Source organism: Lampris incognitus, chromosome 18, assembly GCF_029633865.1.
Source record: "Lampris incognitus isolate fLamInc1 chromosome 18, fLamInc1.hap2, whole genome shotgun sequence".
Classification (NCBI taxonomy): Eukaryota; Metazoa; Chordata; class Actinopteri; order Lampriformes; family Lampridae; genus Lampris; species Lampris incognitus.
The window spans coordinates 28,167,393-28,178,254 of NC_079228.1; the positions used below are offsets into that span (position 1 = coordinate 28,167,393).

General features: G+C 46.5%; 1 pseudogene; it reads left to right on the plus strand.

The window, feature by feature from the left end:
- Positions 1–10,862, plus strand: part of LOC130128399 (RNA-binding motif, single-stranded-interacting protein 3-like) — a 219,471-nt pseudogene that overhangs the window by 164,248 nt on the left and 44,361 nt on the right.

The window sequence follows — 10,862 nt, forward strand, 5'->3', positions numbered from 1 at the left end:
GGTACTGGAAAAATTCCTCAGAGAGTTTGGTCCATATTGACATGATAGCATCACGCAGTTGCTGCAGATTTGTTGGCTGCACATCCATGATGCGAATCTCCCGGTCCACCACATCCCAAAGGTGCTCTACTGGATTGAGATCTGGTGACTGTGGAGGCCATCTGAGTACAGTGAACTCATTGTCATGTTCAAGAAACCAGTCTGAGATTATTCGAGCTTTATGACATGGCGCGTTATCCTGCTGGAAGTAGCCATCAGAAGATGGGAACACTGTGGTCATAAAGGGATGGACATGGTCAGCAACAATACTCAGGTAGGCTGTGGCGTTGACACGATGCTCAATTGGTACTAAGGGGCCCAAAGTGTGCCAAGAAAATATCCCCCACACCATTACACCACCACCACCAGCCTGAACCGTTGATACAAGGCAGGATGGATCCACGCTTTCATGTTGTTGACGCCAAATTCTGACCCTACCATCCGAATGTCACAGCAGAAATCGAGACTCATCAGACCAGGCAACGTTTTTCCAATCTTCTATTGTCCAATTTTGGTGAGCCTGTGCGAATTGTAGCCTCAGTTTCCTGTTCTTAGCTGACAGGAGTGGCACCCGGTGTGGTCTTCTGCTGCTGTAGCCCATCTGCCTCAAGGTTCGACATGTTGTGCGTTCAGAGATGCTCTTCTGCATACCTCGGTTGTAATGAGTGGTTATTTGAGTTACTGTTGCCTTTCTGTCAGCTCGAACCAGTCTGGCCATTCTCCTCCGACCTCTGGCATCAACAAGGCATTTTCGCCCACAGAACTGCCGCTCACCGGAAATTTTCTCTTTTTCGGACCATTCTCTGTAAACCCTAGAGATGGTTGTGCACGAAAATCCCTGTAGATCATCAGTTTCTGAAATACTCAGACCAGCCCGTCTGGCACCAACAACCATGCCACTTTCAAAGTCACTTAAATCACCTTTCTTCCCCATTCTGATGTTCGGTTTGAACTGCAGCAGATCGTCTTGACCATGTCTACTTGCCTAAATGCATTGAGTTGCTGCCATGTGATTGGCTGATTAGAAATTTGCGTTAACGAGCAGTTGGACAGGTGTGCCTAATAAAGTGGCCGGTGAGTGTGTATATATATATATGTATATACACACATATGGTTTCTTAAACTCTCCAACACCCCTGCATCAGATTTGTGGAAGCCAACCTCTGCAGTGGCCATTCTCTGTCATCTACAAATTACTGTGACAGCTCTATTGGATGTCCATTGTGACAAAATCTCCCAATGTTCGTTTTCTCATTGTGTTACATTGGCTACTAGCTACATTATGTATGGCTTGTAATTTGATAGCCACACTCCCAGGTGGCCCTGGGTGCTGTTGGACAAAGGGTCAGACGAGATGTGATGGATGAGAGCTGGTGGTTGGCCAAATACTGGCTGTCAGCCCAATTGGATAGTTTACTTACTGACTGGGTGGGTGGTAGGGTTAATGATGGACGGATGACAGTATGGATGGATGGATGGATGGATGGATGGATGGATGAATGATGGGTAGATGTCAGGTGGCTTGGCTCTTTGTTTGACTGATCAGTTCGATAGCTAGCTGGTTTACTGACAGGATGGATGGATGAAAGGAAAGAGCGATAAACGAATAGATTAATGAATGGACGGAGAGATGGATGAACGGACCATATACTTTCTGGATGCCCGGTTTGATTGACTGGCCGGCTGGCTGATTTGCCGGCTGGCGAGCTGTTGTTCTGATAAGCTAATGTAGAGTTCACCTGGCGAGTTGCCTACCTCCGGCTCAACCCACGATCAGCTGTGCTGCCTCAGCTAGCTAGCAGCAGCCCTCGGGCACTACACAGCAGACACTGTCAGACAGCACACACTATACTTAAACAGACATACATGCCATAGATCCTGGCACACCCACACTCAATTTGTCGTGGGAAAGCGCACACAGAAGGCTGTGTACAAGTGTATGCATATGCATAGCACAAGTGCTTGGCGGCTTGCATACATTTACGGATTTGCACTAACCGTGAAATGCAAGAGATAGTAGTACAGTTCACACATGCAAGACTATAAAGCATCCCATTCATGAACACACACACACGTACATGCACACACACACAATAAAATATCGATCTATCTATACTGGAAGTGAACAGATGTGTGTGTTATTGAGGCCAAATGTCACATCAGTTCAGCCCGAAATTGGTTGTGTTGTTGACAGCCTTGCTATGAGTTATGTGAAAGCTCCTGACACAGAGCTGATATATCATTTCAGATTTCTTATGAGTGATGTCGATGCATTATTTCTCACACAGTATTCTCTTTTTCCTTCCTTTCCACTCCCCCCGTCTCTCTCTCTCCCTCCGTCCCTTCCTTCTGTTCTGTAGCAACAGGAGCAGGACCCCACCAACCTGTACATCTCTAACCTGCCAGTGTCCATGGACGAACAGGAACTGGAGAACATGCTGAAGCCCCTCGGCCACGTCATCTCCACGCGGATACTGAGGGATGCCAATGGCGTCAGCAGGGGGGTCGGTTTTGCCAGGTATGTAGCAATAATAATGATAATAATGACAGTCAAAGCTAAACACCAAAGGGAGGGGGTAATTCTCTTTTTGCTTTACACCTTCATCAGAAGGTCAGATTCTAGGGTCAGCTGCAGAATAGCGCCCCCTGGAGCCAGCGGAAGTTCAGTGTCTTGCTCAAGGACACTACAATGGTGTTGCTGCTAGCTGTGGGGCTGTAACCTCCACTCCAGCGCCCATCTTCCTACCCTAGCATTGTGTTAACAAGGACTAACAGTATTTCAAAATACAACATGTAAGCTGGGTTGGACTTCTCACGTTGAACAGTACATTAGAAGCCAGAAAGTTGAGCTAACGATGATCACAGGAATGTGTTGGATGTCAGATCTGTATTTTCTAATGATAGCTCAGGTGACATCATCTCAATAATTGTCCCGATGCACGACAGTCATCTGGTCCTTGTCATCAGAAATAAACCCTGAGAACTATTTGCAAACAGACAAATGCACAAGGCACCATATCAACGTAGAGAAGCTCAGGAACATACGCAACAGCACATATTCACAACTGCACACACACACACGCACACTCATCTAAATCAGACACTTGTCAAATGGATCCTGCCTTCAGGCAGTGGAACTTCAGCGGTAATTTGTTCCTTTTTCAAGATTGTTTGACAGTGTGTGTCTGTGTGTTTGAGTTTGTTTTGGGTTTTTTTTTTCTTATACCATTTTCCAGTGGATTTGACAGTATGTGAGTGCGTGCAGGAGTCTGTTGTTGTGAGCAGGTGTCTGTGCATTAGAGGGGGTATACCCGACCCGAGCATGTCAGGACCCGTCGGGTCGGGTTCGGACAAAAATTTGGAAATGATGTTCAGGTTCACGTCAGCCTCAAGTTATTTTTAGTGGAAAACATAGTGCAATAGTCTTTTCAGACGGGGAGCGATTGACTCGCCTAAGTAATTCATTTTCAATGAGAGACACACGGGCGGGTAGGGAGGCGCGGGCAATCTGTCAGGCGGAGCGATGAGTGGGCTCAATCCTGTGAAACTGTCGCGGTGGTGCTCGTCTCACGCACACGCACCCCCTCTTCCAGAGTTGAATTGTCTTGAATTTTTTTCTTTGCGATGCATAGTGTCACCCAGAGGTGTAAAAACCAGGTCCAGAAAGTAGAAGTCCAAACCACGTATTTGCTCCACTCATGCACTACACCAGCAGATTCTGGCCAACAGCACTCCTCAACTAGGTAGGGAAAACTAGTTAATGAAATCAGCTGGTTTAGTAACATGGTTGGAGCAAATACACGGTTTGGACATTTACTTTCTGGACCTCGTTTTTATACCTCGGGTGTCACCCCCACAAAGTGGATGAGACAATGATCCTTGCCATGTGTGAGTAGCTAGCTAACTAGCTAACTCATCTCAACTAAACTCAACTCAACACACTAGTAAACTAACTAACTTCACTAATTTGAAGTTCGTGGTTATGTTCTGTAGTTATACACTATTTCTTAACATATTTCTAGAAGATACATTTTAATATGTTGCTATAGCCTATAAAGAAGGTAATGATTGTACTGGTATCGTGCCAAAGACAGAAGGGCACGAGAGCCATTTCCATGGTTACCATGTGTAGGGCACCTGGGGTTTACTTGTGGAGCACCTGTCTGCCTGTCTAGCACATTGAGGCCCCACGGCTCCAAGTGGGTATGCAGGTGGAGTGTTGCTTACTATCTGAAAAAAACATAGGTGTATAGTGTAAGCTGTAACCACGGTAACAACAATTGCATGATAGGGTAACACGAATTCAGTGCGTCATCTTACATTAACTGCATCGGGTTCCAGTCGGGCTCGGTTACTGTGCTCTTGGGCTCGGGTGGGGTTCGGACAAAACTATGCAGCCCAAGCCGCGCTCTACTGTGCATGCATGTATGCATGTGCAGTAATCCCTACAACAATCCAGTCACCCTGAGTAGTTCAGACTGTTTTCACTTAGAAAACTCCCCTCCCGTCTGTTTATCCTGCAATCATAAAGTCCTCTGTCCTTGTCCTCACCAGCAGCCACTAGGTTCTTATGCATCTCGCCGCATTCCTCCTGTTTACCCAGCGGAGGCCTCAGACAACCACAGCACAGCCATCTTGCAGGATTTTTCTTAATCACCTGGTCTGGCCTAGCTTCCCTCCTATTCCCTGCTCTATTACTGCGGGTTAGAACAGGACAGAAAGGCGCACACTCCTACACACAAACACATTCACAAATGCAGCGATGCTTACATAAACACAGATGCACATGTACAAGTGCATGTATATTGTTGTGCACATGCTTGCACACACACAGACACGCACACACACACACACACACACACACACACACACACACACACACACACACACACACACACACACACACACACACACAAACACACACACACACCACACACTCAAGCAGGCTGCCTCCTGCAGACCAACAAGCAGAGCACAGCAACAACCTGCCACAAGCCACCTGTTCAACCAACTCACAATGGAAGGAGGAGGAGACATAATGGAGAGGGAGCGAGAGAGAGAAGAAATGGGAATGAGAGAGAGAGAGAGAATGGACACAAGGGAGAAAGAGGGAGAGAAACAAAGATGTGACAGAAGTGTGAATCAATGGGCAGGGAAAAGGACAGAGCTAATCGCAGAAGTTATTAAAGGGAGAGAGAAGGAGAGGGGTATGGGCCTTGCAACGTGATTTGGAGAACTATGGAGGATGGGGAGATGATTGGGGGCAGGGAGGGGGAGGGGAGACAAACAGAGAGAAGGAGAACAAATGGGAGGAATTGGGATAAGTGAGTGAAAAAGAGCTTAAGGTAGATTTAGGGGAAATATAAGTATATCAGAGAGATAACGTGTATGCACATGCATGCGCCAAAGCAAATGGAGAGGAAGGAGGTGATTAATAAGAAAATCAGTGTGAGAGGAAGAGAGGGATATGCGGTCAAAGAGAGACTCAGAGAAAATGAGAGCATTGCATTGTGGAAGCTGCAGGCTTCCCTTAGCTATGTACAGAAGCAGGCAGAGAGACAGACGGACAGACAGACCGACCGACTGACTGTCGAACAGACAGGCAAACAGACAGACTGACAGCTGCTGAGGGCCGGGCCACGAGGGGCATTAGAGAGAGTAAACTGAGCTAAGTGTTTGTGGGCCGATCCATTACTGTTATCAGAGCCCATTACTCCAGCCCCAGCACTAATCACTGCAGACAGCAGCACCTGATGCCATTAAGCAGCAGCACACGGAAAGAGGCCGGCCTGCCTCACTGCCTACCTGCCTCACCAACCTACCTGGCTGGCTGGCTGGCTGGCTGGCTGACTGACTGACTGACTGACTGACTGACTGACTGACTGATTGCTTTATGCAGTGACTAACTGACTGACAGTCCTATGCAGTGACTGACCGACTGACTGGCTGATTGACCAACTTGCTGACTGCTTGACTGACTGACCAGCTGGCTGGTTGATTGACTGACTGGCAGAACAACTAATCTACTGATTGACATATGTACTGACTAACCAGCTGGCTGGCTTATTAACTAACTTACTGAGTGGCTTGATGAGTGATTGAATAGCTATCGGAATGACTGCCTGCCTTATGTACTAACTGATGAATTGGCTGGCTGAACAATTAATTAACTGACTGACATACTTACTGACTGACTAGCTGGCTGGCTGATTGACTGACTGATTGAGTGGCTGGCTGGCTGATTGAATAGCTAACTGAATGACTGCCTCGCTTACTAACTGACTGATAAATTGGCTGGCTGAACAACTAATTAACTAACTGACGTACTTACTGGCTGACTAGCTGGCTGGCTGATTGACTGACTGGCTGTTTGATTGACTCTGGTGGTGTGAGATGGATAAAGGGATGGATAAAGAGTGGCAGGAGGGAGCGAGGGGAACTTAGCACAAGTGCCTGCAGTCACAGAAGTCGCACACAACCCTGGAGCAAGGTGACGGATTCACACTTCACTCCCCGCCTTGACACACCCCTTTTAACACAGCCAACCGGTGAATGTCTGATTTCAAAGAACTGTTTATTGTCAGAACACTTCTATCACCCTTTCGCAGGAACTTAATGTGCTGTGTGTTTTCTTGGTGAGTCAGATTTTGGAGAGTGAAAGCAAGAGAGGGAGAGACAGGGAGGTTCACTCTGAGCAGATCCCCTTTGTGCCACTGGGCCTCTTGCTATTGTGAGGCGCTCGAGGGGAGGGGTCGGTCACATGTCTGTGTAATTGTGTCAGCGAGCGGGCACATGTATGCGCACGCACCCATGTTCACGTGAGCACCCATGAGGGGTTCATGGAGCATACGCTTGCAGGCACGCTTGCGTAAGAGCGTGCACATCAAGGAAAACGTGTCGGCGGCAGAGCAGGGAGGGTGGCGTGCAGCCACTGGGAAGGCCGACAGCCGCAACCGCACGTCGGGCCATTTAAGGCCAGTCACCGTGAAAAGAGATCAGTTGACTCACAGTGTGAGATACAGGGAGCTGACCCACATACTGCTCAGCATAAGCCTCCACTAACACTGCAGGAAGAGAGACACAGAGGGAGAGCGAGAAAGATCAGGGAGAGATGGATGATGGGTGGAAGTGAGAAAGATTATATTTTAGGGTGAGAGAGAGAGACTTTTGGCTGTTTATTTTTCTCTGTTAAACCGCTTCTCCAATCTCTTTGCTCCAATAGACAAGAATAAATGGCAAAAGCACATACAAGATAAACTACATAATTTAGGGTTAAAAATAAAAGACTCCTCAATTACACTAAAAGAACTGCAAGACAAAACAAACACTCAAAACCAAGAAGGCCTGTGGTGTTGATGGCATCCTAAATGAAATGATAAAATTCATAGACCCCAAATTCCAATTTGCTGTACTAAAACTTTAACATAGTCCTTGGTCCTGGGTTCTTCCCCAGTGTTTAGAACCAAGCACCGATTATGCTGCTCCACAAAAGTGGAGATAAATTTGACCCAAATATCCACCGTGGGATCTGTGTCAACAGCAACATCGGGAACATCCTCTGTATGATCATCCACCATAGACTCCTACGTTTCTTTACTGAAAACAATGTCCTGAGCAAATCCCAAATTGGCTTTTTACCAAATTATCATACAACAGACCATAATCTTCACCCTCAACACCCTAATTGACAACCAAATAAACAAAAACAAATTGTAATCCTGCTTTGTTGATTAAAAAAAAAAAGCCTTCAAGCCTGTACAAATCTTTGTTGGAAAGTGGTGGTGTTGGGGGGGGGAAACCTATGACATCATAAACTCAATGTACACAAACAACAATTGTGCTGTCAAAATAAGCAAAAAACACACAGACTTCTTTCCCCAAACCTGGGGTGTCAGACAGGGATGCAACTTGACCTCAACCCTCTTCAGCATATATATCAATGAACTGGCGAGCGCATTAGAACAGTCTGCAGCGCCTGACATCATCTCAGCAGACACAGAGGTCAAATGCCTACTGCTTGCAGATGATCTGGTGTGCCTGTCGCCAACCAAACAACTGCTACGACAGCACCTGCACCAGTTCTTCCAGACCTGGGCCTTGACAGTGAATCTAATCAAGACAAAAATTATTGGGGCGTCCGGGTAGCATAGTGGTGTATTCCATTGCCTGCCAACATGGGGATCCCGATTGAAATCCTCATGTTGCCTCCAGCTTGGTCGGGCGTCCCTACAGACACAATTGGCCGTGTCTGCGGGTGGGAAGCCGGATGTGGGTATGTGTCCTGGTTGCTGCACTAGCGCCTCCTCTGGTCGGTCGGGGCGCCTGTTCGGGAGGGGGGTACTGGGGGGAATAGCGTGACCCTCCCACACGCTACGTCCCCCTGGCGAAACTCCTCACTGTCAGGTGAAAAGAAGTGGCTGATGACTCCACATGTATCAGAGGAAGCATGTGGTAGTCTGCAGCCCTCCCCAGATTGGCAGAGGGGGTGGAGCAGTGACCAGGAAGGTTCGCAAGAGTGGGGTAATTGGTCAGATACAATTGGGAAGAAAAAAAAGGGGGGGGATTATGATATTCAGAAAAAGACCCAGCCTCCAGAACCACAAATATAAATTCTTTCTAGGTAGGATTGCTCTAGAACATGAAAACACTATACCTACCTCAGCCTAAACATCAGCACCACAAACAACATCAAGTTGGACATCCCAATTCAAACCTGGCTTAAAATATTATACTCTCTTATAGAACCCATTTCCCTTTATGGTCACAAGGTGTGGGGTCCACTCGCAAACCAAGAATTTACAAAATGGGACAAACACCAAGTTGAGATTCTTCATCCAGGATTCTGCAAACCCATTCCCCCCCGTCCAATGGAAAACACCAAATAAAGCATGCAGAGCAGAATTGTGATGATACCCACTAATGATCAAAATTCAAAAGAGGGCATTTACATTTTACAATCACCTAAAATTAAGTAACTCTGACACGCTCCATAACAAAGCCTTCACCTACAGAGAGGCTCTAGAGAGGGACCCCCTACGCCAACTGGTTCTGGGACTCTGCTTACAAACAAAAGCAGAGCCCCCAGATAGAAACCCTATTAAAAACCAAATTATAAGAAAACAAAATGAAAACCATTTGACACCCCGGAAAGAATCATCTGAAAACCAGAGCAAACTGGATTTTTTTTTGGCCGTGAACAGAGAATACACACTGGTACTACACACAGATTGCAAACACCCAAAAAGATTTTGAAAACATGACTAATAACAAAAAAACAAAACTGCCATATCTGCTGGGTGAAATACAGCAATGTGCAAACACAGCAGCGAGATTTGTGAGCTGGTCTGACTGGAAAAGGGCGGCCAATGGCCTTCTCTCCCCAATCAAACCCGGCCAATTAACCCACTCTTCAGAGCCATCCCGGTCGCTACTCCACCCGCGCCACCGAGCATCCTTCTCCCAATATACCCAATATAACAGATTCCTTTAAATACATTTCTTAAAAAAAAAAAGATGTTGCAGTGTTTACGCAGTTCTTGGTATTTATATATTTTAACAGTGTCCCCATTTTACTAATTTTATTTTAGGTCAGATTACTTTGAAATGTAGTCAGTTACTAAATACAAATTACATAGCAATTTTTGTAATTAGTAACAAAATCCATTGGATTACAAAAACTGTAGTCTAATCTGAAAATTGAAAATATTGCGCCTGGTACTTAAAAATGGATTCCGGGTGGTGTGGCACTCTATTCTGTTGCCTGCCAACATGGGGATCGCTGATTTGAATCCCTGTGTTACCTCCGGCTCGGTCGGGCATCCCTACAGACACAATTGGCCGTGTTTGCAGGTGGGAAGCCAGATTTGGGTATGTGTCCTGGTCGCTGCACTAGCGCCTCCTCTGGTCGGTCGGGGCGCCTGTTCAGGGGGAAGGAGGAACTGGGGGGGGGGGGGGGGGTAGCGTGGTCCTCTCACATGCTACGTCCCCCTGGTGAAACTCCTCACTGTCAAATAAAAAGAAGCAGCTGGCGACTCCACATGTATTGGAGGAAGGATGTGGTAGTCTGCAGCCCTCACTGGTATGGTGGAGGAGGTGGAGTAACGACCGGGATGGCTCAGAAGAGTCGGGTAATCGGCCGAGTATGATTGGGGGGAGAAAGGGGGGGGGGGGGAAAGAACCACAGAAATTTGAATTCCACAAATATTCATTTTTCTCTTTAAACACATCCAAATATTTTCCAGTGCAAATAAAATGCATTTTGCATGTTCAGCATTTACAGTTGGTCAAATCAAATTACCCTTACCAAAACAGTACTGGCACAAACTACAGGTGTACTGTGTATATTCTGCAACATGTGGGGAGCTGTTTCTTTTGTGCAAGAGGATCACTTACTCAAAATATTCATGTTCCATCTTTGATGCAAAAGAAAAGAAAATTCCATAATCCATAAATCACCATTCAAAAACAAAAACAAATATTGGTTTATGGTAGAATGAGTAGGATTTGTCGGTTGCGCTTTGTAAACACAGCATTCCAAGTTGGCCCCTCCTCCCCGGCTCAGCGGCACCAGAAGTACACGTCCCCTGACTAAAGCAGCCAGAACACATCCATTCTCAGTTCACTAGTTAGCGAGCTGAACCGAACATTCGGCCATTTTTCACTTCAGTGAGTGGGACTACGCAGTCGGAGCGCTGGTCAAGCGCTGAACGATTCGGTTAATGAAGCTTTTGAACAAATCTTTTTAATGAACTGATTCTAATGATTCAGTACACTGAAAAGAACTGCTTTGTACATCACTACCATAAAGCGGAGCACTTGTCTAA